This window comes from Rhamphochromis sp. 'chilingali', assembly GCF_963969265.1.
Source record: "Rhamphochromis sp. 'chilingali' genome assembly, chromosome: 14".
Taxonomy (NCBI): Eukaryota; Metazoa; Chordata; class Actinopteri; order Cichliformes; family Cichlidae; genus Rhamphochromis; species Rhamphochromis sp. 'chilingali'.
Genome location: NC_137941.1, coordinates 28,246,142 through 28,261,462, shown reverse-complemented (window position 1 = coordinate 28,261,462; position 15,321 = coordinate 28,246,142).

The window sequence follows — 15,321 nt, the reverse complement described above, 5'->3', positions numbered from 1 at the left end:
CTTAAACGTCTGGAGTCTGACTATTACTAAGAGATGAACATTAAACTAAGTAAGTCATTTAACCCGGTCATTACTAGCAAATTAATCTGCGGTTCGCCAGAGTGCAGCACAGCTCCTACTCTCCATGAGATGTTAATTCCAGCTGTCGCTCTAGAAGAAATGCTGGAAGTAGCTGAACAAAAGAAGGAAAACCAACCTCTGAGCAACTATTGACATGTAACAAACTTTGTTTACCTCCACTTCCCACCAAACCTGAATTAGAGCTCATTTCCTAACATGTGTCTGCTGTTCAAATGGTGTCACCAATAGAGATTGTTAAGCCATCCTTCGGCTTCTTGACAAACTACAACATCCGTTTGTATTTACTCTTGGCTTCATGTGGGTCAGCTTTTGTCCAGGAAATGAACACTGGGCTGATGGATGGATATGAAAGAGTTGCAGCTCCACATCCTGTCTCATTATACTGGGCTGTGTAGCCCTACCATAAGGAAACCTGACTTTAGAGAGTTGTTATTATATTGTTGTGAGATAAAGAGTGCTTTTCTTTTTCTTGACATTTATAATTATTTCCTCTATGTCCCTTCCAGGGCTCTGTGGTTTTCTTCAGTCCCTGTCCAGGAAGAAGATTTTGCCTCGGGCTCACCAGCTCTTCACCTGTCAGAACAGTTTCCTGCACAGTAAATAGGGCACAGCAAAGATCCTTTATGTGAAATTTACTCTATCAGAGAATTCTGATACAACTTTTAAGCTGTAAAGTCAAAAAGTAATCTGCCATCTACATCTAATGTTGAAGGCACCTTGTTGTACGTAAGACTGCAATTTCTTCTGACTATAAAGGAGAAATTCTTCTCTTCAGCTCAATTAGAAAAAAATGACTCTGAAATACTAATATCAGCTGACTTGATGGTAGCATTGGGTTTAAATCCTCACACTAAGTTAAGAGACAAACTAGCACAGCTGTAGGACAGACAAGTACATACTCTGGATCAAAGCAGTGATTCCTGTGAGGAAAAACTTAGACTGTAATAACCCTGCAGTTGGGAGGCTGTGTAAAAACTTTAATTGAGACAGGACTCCACAGATGAACTTCTCATCACAGCGGCAAGTACAGCCGGCATGTCTGCATGAAAGGGAACGTTCTGAAAACAGCATCAAATATTTAACGAATCATCTTTGAGCCATCAGTCTTGCTGTTGTCGGGTAAAGGAAGTGTAAACATACTCTGAGACTCCCGTTCACTCACAGCGTGGGTGAAGAACAGGCCTAAAGACTCTTTTTTTTTTTTCTCTCTAAAGATCCGATTAATGTTTTGATTGAAGTCGACCACTCACTGTTGTCAAAACAGAAAGTCTGACTAATTATTAATGTTTGTATTTTTGACAAATTAAGAAAAAAACACCAGCAGATTAGGCTCGAATTTACGAATCTCTTATTGGGTTGACCGACACGAAGAGTCAGGTTGATTTTTATAAAGAGTGTCTGACTTTACCAGTTTTGTTCTGTTGTCACCTATGATCATAAGATCTGGGTAGACACAGAAAGAAAGAGCAACACGTGGATGACTTACATACATTTTTGTTATGTTTCTCTAATTTTGCATCTGTACACTAACACAGCAGATCTTAAACCAGACAAGCAAGATGTGACTGGCATGCCGATGTTCAGTTTAACAGCAGTATTGCATTAATTGTTTATGAATTACCCACAGGTTTACATAGTCAGTCACTGTCAGAGGCTCCAAATTAATGTGTTAGATGTTTTCTGGTTCAATCTCACCAGGCCTTTCTGGGCTTGAGCGTAACCTTTTGTTTGGACCTTGTTGCATTCGTGAAGACATCTCTTGATTGCAGACCTTGAAAAGGATGTGCGCACCTACACAAGATTGTTCTTCAAACTTGAGTTGTCGTCTGTGAGCTGGTCAGTGCATTCATTCTTTTTAACAAAGTATCAGACTATTGATTTGGTCGCTTCTAAAGTTTTCCTGTCTGATAGGTTTATTCTGGTCTTTCAGTATTACGGTGCTCTCCTTCACTTGCACTGACATCTCTTATTGAGAGCTCCAGTGAACAACTACCAACAAATACAACTTAATGATTCACTTGGAATCAGCTCCAGATCTTAGAATTGCTTAATTTGCCATGAAATAATGAGGGGGCAGGCCCTACTTTTGAGCCTCTGACAGTGGGGGCTATGTATAAAAATGTGGGTATTTCATAAAAAATAAAAAATGCTTTTGTTAATCCCTTTCAATTAAAACTGATCATCTGCAATCACATCCTGCATGCTGGTTAAAAATCCTTTGTGTTGGTGAGCAGAGGCAAAAATTATTATTAAAAAATGTCATTTTACAAATAAATAAAAAAGCCTATGGACCGACCTGTAGGTAAATTCTTCTCCTGGTCCACTGTTGGTTTGCAGTTGTATAATGGCTACTTATGCAAATATAAATACTGACAACAGTCATTCTTCAATAACAAAGTTAAAACACCTTCTTTGGGTCACCTTTGGTGAAAACAGCGATTTCATTATTCATTGTCCCGTTGTCCAATGTGTGCAATGAAAACTGAAAAAGCATAATGCAAGCTGGAAATAGACACAGTGTGCTTTCAGAGACAAAAGCTGCGAAAGAAAACAAGCTGTTTGGATGCAAAGTCCTCTTTGGTGCGCTGATGCTAAACATTGGCTCTGACTGCTGAACAAACTTTCGAATTGAATCATTTTTCCTGGAAATCGCTAAAATTGCCATGAATTCTCACAGCACACATGCTGACTTACCCCAGCAGCTGAAGCACAGGTGTAAGCAGTGATAACACTGAGCCAGCTGGTACAATGCAATGTCCTTGAAAGCGTAAGGTGAAAAGAGAAAGCAGTCATTGATAGTGTTAGTTATACCTGTGCGTGACAAATCCAAATGTGTGCTGTGACAAAAAAAACCCAAAAAACTTCTGTGTCTCATACCAAAGTGTTCAAAGCATGTAGTCTAGCTGACCACGCTGCTGTTTACTCTGAACTGTACTGCACCAAATTAGATGGTCTCTCAAAGGTCAACCGGCACAAGCAATCATCCCCGTGGTGTCAGAGAGCAAAATTACAGCCCTGCTTTCATATTGTCTCTTCTTGTAATGCATGCAGTCATGCTTAAGATTTATGTAGCTTCCAGAAAAAAATGCTTGCACAGCAGTTACTGTATGACATCAAAAAATACCAGTTATAAGTGTACACGGAGCTGCAGCGCTTGTGAAAGTTGGAGATAAGAGCCAAGTTGGTATTTTAAAACCGCTGATAATGGGCCTAAAAGACAGTGAAATCAGCCTGACTTGAAGGTCGATCAGTCTCAGCCTTTGGTTTTAAGTTAGGGAGAGATAATGATGAATAGCAATGTAAATTTCTTCCCTTACGGGGACTGATGCTGCACAAATGCAGTACATTCTGTGGAACATTTAAGTGTTTTCTTGCTGAACACACATCCACTGTGCCTCAGTAATTAGTCCCAGTGAATGTGTTACTCTAAAAGGACAAAAAACATCTTTAAAATGCCCCTCTGGCAGATTTGTCCCAGTGGTGGTTCACTTCACTGCAACAAAAAAAGCCCTTGCCCTCGCCACCTTGTTTGGACAAAAGTGTGGGTCTCATGAGTAGAACTCCAAAGCTGATTTGGGAAACCTCTATTTGAATACTAATATTTAATTGGTGGGGCTTTCTTTTCAAAAACGAACCCTAGCCCGATCTCTCATCAGGCTAGGAAACAATCTTAAAAACTTATTTTCCTGAGAGAAGCAGATGCTGTTTGAATATGAAACCACAGCAGCCAGGACCTTAGTGGTACTGTTCCGGCTTCACTGTTCCATCTTCGTGGATACATCCATCTATACCATAAACTATATGTGTCAAAACAAAGGCCTGATAGCCAAACAATATTTGGGAGATAAAAAGCTTCAAATAATTATTTGGATAAATGAGCTAGTTGGGCTGTTGTGTCTTTAGGCATCTCGTGCAAAGAACTCTGTCAGCTTTAAACAAGCTCAGCTGAATCTATCATTTAAACACTGGCCGAGTAAGGGCATCACTTGGTGCTGTATTATATCCTCAGCTTATCTTTAGAGAAACGAAAGTTCTTAAGATACGTCGTATTAGTATAAAGTATAGTTAGAGGGTTTTTTTTAATATATGTGTATACACTACATGAGTGGCATTAATTTCATTGTTTAAATCTTTAGTAATAATTATAAAGTGAACATTTTTCTTTGCTATAAATGGTCATAGCCTCTTAATGTACATAATAAAGGCATAATGCAAAGATATTTAGAGTCCACACATATCATTCCCTATGTGTTATCAATACAATACAATCAATGGTAGTAAGTAACATAGTTTTGAATATCTCTATATCGCATTATCACTTTGGCCTTCAGATCAATTTATTAATGTTTAAGGAGAGGTCAGAGGTCAAATATGGCATGATATTTTAAATCTTTATAAGTACTTTCTATATGTTGACAGTACACGCCACACTTCTATGGCTTTTTGCCATTTTTTATCCAATAAATTGTAAAGTGGACCTTAAAGACTTTGATGGATTTAAGGCAAATTTGAATGGATTGTTAACATGACCCCACTCCACACCCCTACAGTTTTATTAGAATTCATTCAACATTTCTCAAGCTATCATGCTTACAGCCTGAACAACACAAATGTAAACACTACCAGAAGCATCAGCTCTTTGATCAATGTAGAAATCTCAAAAGCAGAGAAGACAATGTTACATTTCTAAAACATGCCTGAAGGTGGTTTTCCAGAACAAACACTTGGAAAAAGAACTCTAACCATAAACTATCATAATATGTAATTTATGTTTTTTAGATTATTCATTAAGAATAAAATTAAATAATAAATAAATAAAAAGAAGAAAATAAAATAAATAAATAAATAAAAAGAAGAAAATTATTATAACTGAAATAGATCAAAAACTCTTTCCCATGGCCATTTTCCCCTTCTCCAAAATATACGGTTAGAGTGAAGGTTAGGAGGTTAGGGCCATCGCCAACTCAGAGGATTAAGGCATTTAGTTATTTATTTATTTTTAATGAGGAAGAACTAACAGAGTAAATGTGAGTTATCTGGGTATAAATTTGTGGCGGAGGTGTGGTCCCTGACTCAGCTGCAGGGGAGGGGTGGTGCAATGAGCTCAAGGGGGCTTTTGCTGTTTTATAGTGAAGCCGGAGACCAGATAGGAGGAGTGCGTACAGTCAGCTGGAACATTGGTGGACGAGGTGCCATGAACATGAAACGTGAGCATGAACATGAAAACTATATGTGTGCAGCGTTAATAAACACTCCTAAAACTGCGTGTTGGGTCCCAGTCTTTGTAAAATTATTATTAGATTCTCAATTTTTTACTTTTTAGTTCTTTTTGCTATTTGTTTTATTGTTTAAATGAGAATGTCATAAATAAAAATATCACAAAAATAAAGTTTAATAAAGAAACCTGCTGAACATTTCAGGACTTTTCCCACTTATTTCACAGCTATGTTATACACTTGTAAAGCAGAGATGAAACTCTCCTTCTCTTCTCTGTATATTCTAGCTGCTGGTTTCACCTTTTTTTGCATTTCATACATCAGCTTTTCTGTAGCTTATCAAACACGCTGCTTCACTCCTCAACCAAATGATTGATATTCTGTCCTCGCCATCAGACAGGAGACAGAAAACACCCGCTGCTTACAACCAAACACCACCTGAGGAAACAGCAGGCATGTGTCTTGTTGAGCATTCAGTTTAAGGTCTCCTTATTCAGCAGTGGCCCACGTCTGCACACAGAAAACAGGCAGAGAAATCACTGTTTGATTAGTTTAAAGTGCAGTTGACTTGCACTTCTCCGCAATTAACCCCTCACTGTTGTATTCAGGTACTTTCTTTAATTCCTTCTTATGCAGCTTGAAGATGAGAAAAATCATCATGTGCAATAACATCAGTGCACAGTATCATCCTGTTGCCCCCTGAGATTTGTTTTATGGCTGCATCATTCATTTTCTGAATGCCTTGTCGTGTTTTGCGCACTGCCCTAAAATCCAACCTGACAGTGTGTAATTTTTGAAAACTTTAGGGTATTTATTTCTGTCGTAGCTCTCCCCATGCTTCAGGAGAAAACATCATCTTTCTTTTCTGTCCGCTGCCAGCTTCTGTCGGTTTTGTCCCTCTCGTGCATGTGTGGAATAATTCTGTGCCAGCTCTCAAAAACGCACTAAAAATCTGTTTGTTCGCACAGGTGTGTGTGTAAAGTTTTATTCTGCTTGGACTTGTAAACCTACACAGGTTTTTATGTTTACATTTTCTATTGTAAGCACACTGAGTTTACATATAATGAAATACACTGTAGATGTAAAAACTGCCACTTCTGTAATCCTGACCCTTGTCTGTGGTCATCACCACATTGCTGACCTCTCAGCGAGATTGTTACAGTTAACTAAAACTTAACTACCCAGCAGCCTCCCAGTAGATCTACCCATGGTATAAATGTGAAAAGAACCTATGTAAGTTTCTACTTGAGATATAACATTCACAAGATTTTAAGAAAACTTGACCTCTGACCTTGACCTTGTCCAAGATTTTGAGTATGGTATCAATTTCAAAATCCTACGTCGGCTCGTTCTCGAGTTATTGCATTTACAAAGTTGTGTATCCGATACCTCATTAGCCTGTTAAACAGGGTGAAAAACATTTGGTTAACTTGTAGCTAAAAAGGAATTGATGGATGCTTTTTTGAGACCTGGATGTCTACAAGTTTGTGAGTCAAAGTTATGAAAATAAAAAATGTTAAAACTAACACTAAAGCTAACAAAAACTAAAGTAAAACTAAACTGAAACAAGAGAACTCACTGTGGAAAGTAAATGAAACTTAACTAAGAAAAAGTCAGAATGAAATAAAAAATAATAACTGGTGAGAAAATAAACGTTTTTAATTAGAAAATAAAAACTTGCAATCATTCTATGGCACATTAAAAACTGTTGACGTTTTTCGAGAAAAAAAATGTTTGCATTTCTTTAAAATTTCTTTAAAGTATACTATAGGGTTAAATGTGTAAATAACAGGACTTATGCTGGTCACTTGGGCTGGGTGGCTGCTCAAACCTGTTCTGAAGGGTGCAAAGATGCAAGGCAAGGAAGCATGCTACTGTCCTACACAGTGCAGATAAGTAAGTAGCAAACACTAGGTTGACTTTTCTCTTGATTTGATTCATTACCCAAATCCTTGTCTGGGTTTAACCCTAACCCTTAAGGTGAAAAGAAATTGTCAGGAAACCTACCGAAATTGAACTCTTTTTAAACTTTTTTCACCCATAAATGTTGGGAAAAAGTATTGATTTATGATCAGCATAAGAACACGAAACAGGGAATCAGAAAATCTAAAGAAATAGCAGGTTTGACGACCACATCTTGCCCTGTCACCATAAAGATGTATTCAGTTATTTTGTCCACACATGCACGGCAGAAACAAACAGATCATCTATTAGGAGAACTTGCAAACACTCTGGGGGAGATGCTGCATATTTTCATTGCATTAACACAGTCCGAAATACTGCACAGGCGTATCAAATTTTCAAGATAGAAACTAAATTACAAATTCAATCAGCTGCTTATGACTCCTTCTCTCCATTTCGCGAGGGACTTGAGCAAGTAAGAGAAAGATAATAAATATTTGATTAAGGAGATTAATGAGAAAATCCACTGTATTCTTGGAGCATAAAACAGATGGGCTTTGCAGCATGTTAATGTCAGACTTCTCTGTCATGAAGGTGTCATCTATTCCCATCAGAAATGCAATTCAACATGACCCTCAATATAAAATCTCAGTCTGTCTGTAAATGCACATATCTTCTGTATCCACCATATACCCATTACAGCCACTACTCCCACAAGAATCTCTTCATTCTAAACTTATAAGCATGCTGAATGGTGATATGACACATGCCTGGGAGCTTAGCACCAGACTGCAAGGCATTAAAATTCAGCTCACAGGTGAATCTGAAGAGCAACAGAAAGCACCGGAGTTCAAGTGCTCTCAGCGGAGACAGAGACAGATTCTTTTTCTTTCTCTCCTCTGAACACAACAGGTATGCTCAGACACACGTGTGTGCACAAATGCATTTCTGCTTGCATGCTGTGCACATTCAATCACAAACATGGCAACATATTCTCACAGACATGCTGATGTTTCTGTTTCTCTTAAAAGACAACAAGACATTTGTAGCCCAGGTAGCCAAAAGGCACTACTCTAAATGCACCTCAAAATAAAGGAGGACACTATGACACACATTTGAGTTAAGGTCTCGATTTGGTACGACTGAATGTGTCTTTACAAATTCTTTGCATAAGATAATAAGATAAAATACTCTAATGGAACCTTATATTGAGGCACATTGCTCGAAAGTTGTCTGCCATAGTGGAAGTGATACAACCACCAGCTGCTAGACAAAATTTGTGTCTTTCCCCACTGGTTGGCAATGGTTCTTGGAGGTTGCTAACTCTTGCTGGATGAAATCAGCAAATACTCCCTACCTACTACTGAGCACTAATACATCTTGATTAAAGTATGATGTAAACCAGAAATGATTCACCTTCATAGAAAGACTGGTACCTCAGCTTTGCATCCCACAGGTTTCAAAGGGCACAATTGTTACTTTGAAGGCAAACGGTCTCCATTTCCAGTGTGTGTCACACTGGAACGTAGCTGGCCAGTGTTTGTAGACAAGTCCATCACTTCCATTCAAACTATGACAACATATGCTGGTGACCAAAGCAGTCACAAGGAGTCTTTTTCCAACCAGCAGGTGGTTACAATGGGCCAGTGACTAGTCTGCAGGTGGTTTTATGGGCTTTGAAAATGATTTTCTCAGTGACCACGATTAACCTGCAGCAACCAATCGCAACAGGTTGGGGAGCACTCATTTTCCACTCATGTGGTTTCCACAGATCAGTCCATAGGTCTGCATGACTGGGGCTTTATTCACTTGATCCTACAATGTCACCACGATTGTCACTCATCCAAAATGGCAGACAAATTAACGTCACATGATTAGCGGTAACATGTGTGCAAAAGCTCAGTATAAACAGACTGAAACTAATTAAATAACAACCACATCAGGCTACTAACTTTGCAGAAAAGGCTTCTTGTTCTGATTAACGTTAGGGTGGCAGGCAGACAATTAGCCTAGCTTTGATATGTCATCACTGCTGCCAGTGTCATAATACTTACTGATGGCTTACCAGTGTTGGGGAGTAACGGAATACATGTACCGCCGTTACGTATTTAAAATACAAAATATGAGTAACTGTATTCCGTTACAGTTACCGTTTAAAAAGGTGGTATTTAGAATACAGTTACTTTGTTGAGATAAATGGATTACACGGCGGTATTTTCCTGTTTCATATTGTCGCGGGTCAGGACTGTTTGGGTTTTGTTTGACAGCTACGTTCTGTTGTTCCAGGTGGCAGCGTTACGGTTGCCATGGTTACAGGGTGACGCTCTTTCTCTGCGTGTTTCCTGGGTGAGAGAGCGCCTTTTTGTTGTTGTTGTGCTAAGCTAATAGGCAGAATGCTACTCTAAAGAATGTAGCCTCATGGGCAGTGTAGTCCGTGCTGCAGGGAGAATGGACTGCCATACCCGTTATGTGTCTGTGACCGTGAGGAGGGAGAAAAAGGCGAGTGGAAAGGTACGAGTTGTCATCGAGCAAAAACGGGAGCTGGAAGCATGTAAATATAATAATAACCACTGCAGCCAAGAAGAGTGCCTGACGAGCCCAGTTGTAAGTAAGCTATTAAGACTCGACTGTACACTGTGTTTGTGTTTTCCTCCGAAACAATAAGTTCCGTTGGAGCAGCCTTTCAACGCCTCTCTCTGTCTCTCGCAAGCAAAGTTGACCCAGACAACAAAGTAAAGCTATTTTTCGACTACGAGCCCGACACAGACCCGAGGTATTAGTCAGAGGTCCCTTTACTACGGGTTCGGAGCCCTTCATAAATCACAGCAATAGTGCATTCACGTAGTTGTAAAAAGCATGATAATATATTAAGTAATCCAAAGTATTCAGAATACGTTACTGTCATTGAGTAACGTAACGGAATACGTTACAGAATACATTTTGGGGCATGTATTCTGTAATGGAATACATTTTAAAAGTAACCTTCCCAACACTGTGGCTTACTTTCCTACAAATCTTCTGTTGAGCTTCTGATTTGACATCAACTATGATCCAGTCTGATTAATACCCCGGCACCCACACTCTATATTACTGGTAAACAGCATCTTTCCCAGCCACAGACAGTAAAGATGTAGCAATCTGTTGCTTATGTCCCATTATGAAGCCTTGCAATAAGAATTTTTACACACACTATCTTGGTATTTTGAAACAGAGTATGATGAGCATAGACAGTATAAAAGATGAATATAACTTACAGGTCTGAAATGTGAAGACAAGGCAGCATTCTCTTTAGTAGCCACCAGGGGGTGATGGCTGTAGTTGCAATAAGACATCTATGAAATAGAAATCTATGGGGAAACAACTGTCAGCCCTGAATTCAGCAAACACTTTCTTTAGAGTTTCAAATAGTTTCATTAGTTTTTGGGCTAGATCACTCATTTTGGGTCAAGTCGAATTAAAAAAATTAACCAATTTTGTAAATTTTAATGATTTTAAGTGTCAGAAAAGGGAATACTCATTTGTGGTTTCCCTACTCTTATTAGATACTGGATCCACCAGTTGGTTATTTCTGTATTGGCATTGTTGTCTTTCTTGTTTGTTTGAAACACCAGTATAGCTGATGTCAAAAGAAAAGAGTGTCATGCCAGAAGATAATAAAACAGGCTGGAGGACAAGGAATATAAATCAGCCCAGTGCCCATTCTATGTAACCTAGTTGTGCTTACTGTGCAGGACATAAATAAATGTATCAATACAAGAATATGTACGGGAGTCTTTCTTGTAGTACAGCTCATTCTGGCTGAGGTCCCTAAATCTTCATTAGGTAGATTTTCCACTGAGAGGTGATGAAAAATACACAATTTGTTTTTGAGCAAAAGTACATTAATTTTCTATGAATTCCAGTTCAACGCTTTCCTATTCCCATTTTACCCTGATGAGCGTAATTTCTGTGCAGGTGCACCACTTTGTTCGTGAGCAATGAGGATTAAGTATGGGTGATGAAACAGTGAATAACATTCTCTTTCAGCAACAAACCAGAAGACTCTATTCAAAATCCAATTATTATGAACCTCAGTGTGGCAGGCCCTTTTCCTCCCTCTCAGTTTGATGGCATTAGTCACACCATTAGCCCATATAAAGAACAGAAATGGTGAGCGTCAACAGTGAGACAGGCCCTTCATTCACATAACCAGCAGGAGTCATTCTCTGATAGCTCCTGATGATCTTTTTAAACTACTTTCTTCTTGCATAGTTGTTTCCACAATGGCCATCCAGCATTAGCACAGTCATAACACCGGATGTGAGAATGTGTTGCATATGTATACATGTCTTCATTTGGAGGCTGTAAAAACTGTTATGTGGAAGGAACCGGAGCCAGTTTTTACCCCGAGTTTCATTCTCAAGGCCAGCTCACTTAAATAATTGAAGCAACAGTTAAGATCTTACTATCCCAGTTTGCCATGTCTCAGCATCACACACTGTGTAGGACGTCTAAGAAGGTCCATTTAATGGAAACAGACAGAGTCAACATCTTTCATCTGTTAATATGATTTTTTTTAATGTGCACATTCAATAGAACTAACTTGACCATATATCCATGAGTTTGATTTGATTTGTTCAGTACTTATCCCTTTGAGTCTACATGTAAACATAAGAAGATTCTGAATATCTGGATTTCATGCAGAATTTATTTATCACTTACATGCAGAAGATCCCTGGTTCAGAGACACAAAGCCAGCCTTGGGGGGGTCATAAGCTAGTGTGTTCCCAGTACTGACCCCAAGCTCAGAGAAACGTGAGGGTAACATCAGGAAATGCATCCAGCATAAAATCTGTGCCACATCAACTGCCTGCATCCATCTACCGTGAAAACCTGTGGGGAAATAAGAGCACAGCCAAAAGTACTTGTGTAAATACCCTACCACTCCGCCCAGCAACTGTAATCTCTTCATGGCCAGTTTCATTGCTTTTTCGATCAAAGAAATTTTAATATTTGCTGTTCAAATGGAATCAAACCTAAAAATGAGAAGAGTGACTAATATGCCGGTTTGGACACACTGGTTAATCTACTTCTGGGGAAAAGAAAACAGAAATGGCAAATCATACTCACTGTGATACAGATCAATACAACACGTTAAACTCCAAATAGGAAAAAGCAACAGAGCGTTATAGGTTAGCAGTGTGTTACCCTGCGAGAAACAAATTTCACAGAAATCCATCAGGTCATTGTTAAAATATTTTCTGGATCAATATGATGTTTAACTCAAAAATTCATGAAGGAACAATGAATCCAGCATTGCTGAAATATTTATAAGTTTTATTGTATGGAGTGAGGAGTGATAGTTCTCTTTTAGACGAAGGATGTTTGCGCAGTGGAGCTGAATGTTTTTGAGGTTTTTTCTTAGCTGTTTCTCAGACCGTTCAGAGGTACCTCAGTCGATATTCCAGCTCAATGAATGTGAGTTTGAGGGCATTAGTCTTTAATTGTACACTATAAACTGGACTCACTGTGGACTTTTTTGTTTTCTCCCCTTTTGATGGTAAAGTCCCTTTGGGTTTAATCAAGTTTTCTACCAGGCTTTCTACCAAGTTCCTACCACTCAGATGTCATTTGTCCGTCCTCAGCTGTCAAGTTTTAACTACATCAAGAGGTTTCATTTGGACAAGTGACCTCCAAGGTTAGCAGACGAAAGCTAAACATGAATAAGAGCCTGTGTGAAATACCCAAGTTGACATTATCCACGTCCCACTGAAGGACAGCCATTTGTAGGCATGTGTTCCCCCAACGTCACTTGAGTCATGTAAAGGACATAAAGTGACAGAAAGATAATCCTGCAAACAAAGAACTGAGAGATATCTTAAATCCTTTAAATGTTTTCAGTTTTCAGTCTTGCAAAACAATCTAATGACCTATGACACATTTTATAACTCAAAGGTGGCCTTTAATATACTGGCCTGTTATTAAATGCATAAAACAAAATACACAGCAAATAAGCGCTAGAAAATATATGTTTCCTAACAGACCGAGAGGCAGTACACCCTGGCTGCCAATCTGCCGCAGGGCTAACACATAGAGACAGAAAGCCATTTGCATTCACATTCACACTTATGGGCAATTTAGAGTTACCAATTAACCTGTCCCCACTGACTGCATGTCTTTGAATTTTGATCATTATTTACACAAAAAATAATAATTGGAGATCGCAAATGAGGAAAAAGTTGCCTGTGGATGAAAGTCTTTGTCACCACTTTCCTCCTTATGTCTGGGTGATATCCCACTGTGTATGATTGCCCAATAAATGCTGGAGGTCTCTCATTTATGTCTGACACATCAGATGGCCCTTGTACTCTAGCTGTGTCTGTTTTGAATTGGCTTTAACGTTAAACCATTTCTTTTTAACTTGAGCCACAGTCTGCGTCTCAGAGGATACAATGGTAACTGTCTCTGTTATTGTAGCCCAAGCTTCATTTTTCTTTACCATCGTCACACCTGCAGAAACACTTTTGAAAAGTATGGAAAACTTTTTTTGCTTCCACCTCAGAGACGATTGTTTCGATTTCTTCAGTAGTAAAGGTGTTTAAAACTTTGCTTTCTTTTACTCGCCACATTTTTGTAACTTCACCACTTTTTCTCACTCACCTGGAGGTAAACTTGTTTCCTTATACAGAGAAATGGATGTATGGAGGTGGTGATATTCGAACTGCAGGCAGCAAGCATGAGCCTGCTGATTTAAAATGAGTCTGAGTTGCCAACGTATGCACTGCGGTAAGAACAAAATTGCCTGGTGCATACGTCATAAATCTGACAGTAATTTTTCATGAAAACTCATTTTTTGCACAGACTAAAAATGTTTCCACACACATATTGGTAAACGAGGGATGGCTGTAGCTCGGGAGGCAGAGCAGGTGATCAAAAGGTTGATGGCTCAATCCCCATCTGCTCCAGTCTGCATGGCAAATATCGCTGAGCAAGATACTAACCCCAAGTTGTTCTTTAATGCATCATTGGAGTATAAATGCTTGTGAATGGTAAATGGAAAACACTTACATAGAAAAAGCTCAGAAAAAGTGCTTGTATGAATTAGTGTGAATGGGTGAGACAATGAAGTGTTTTAAGTGCTAAGATTAGCTAAGAACCGCTCCATTTACCATTTACCATGTCCTTTGGACAAATGAGACCAAAATGGAGATGTTTGGACATAATCCATAACACTACATGTGGAGAAAACCAAACCAACATCAGCACCTCATACCAGCTGTCAGGCACAGTAGTTTAATTTGGGTTCTTTTTATTTTGCAGCCTCGTGGCCTGGGAACCTCACAGTTACTGTGTCAACAACAAACTCCTCTTTATTTCAATGCAATATTTAGCTGTTTAACAGCTGAAGTTTGGCCTAAGCTGGCTCACGTAGCAGAACAAAGATCCCAAGCACAGCAACAAGTTGAAAAAGAGAAGAGCCAAGGTGCTGCAATGGCCCAAAGTACAGACCTCATGAGTTCTTCAAGACTAGTCAAAAAATAATAACCAAATAGTGTTCTGTACTTCTCCTCCAGCCCATCACTAATACATCCAAGCATGCAGATGATTACATCATCCACTTAAAAGATGAGGTTGGTATTTTCACCTGTGGTCCTGCCATGGCATCACATGTGATGTGATGAAGGTACTGGTTTTCACTCCCATGTGTTTATGCTCCACTACAACATTCATTAACTTTTGTCTCCTCTCTCTTAAAGTTTGAGTTTTGTTGTTTCTCCCCATGTTCTCATTTTTTCTCTTCTCTTTCCCCAAACCTCCCCAACTAGTCATTATAGATGGCTGCCCTGGGCAACAGTGGGGAAAAAGGAAGTTTTTCCCCACTGTTGCCCAGTTATTGTTGAGGTTTTTCCTCTAATATGGTTGTTCACTTCACTAAATAAAGCACCTTGAGGCACCTTGAGGTAACTGTTATATGAACTGGTGCTAAGTGAAGCGATGTGAAACAGAGTCAGGTTGTCAGGAACACACACACCTGGCTAGCACAGGTCCTGAGAAGCTCGAGGTCAGTCCTTGCATTTCCTCAGCTTCACCTTTGCTACACACTGAATTAAAACTCATCCAAAATCAGTGGAGCTAAATTTCC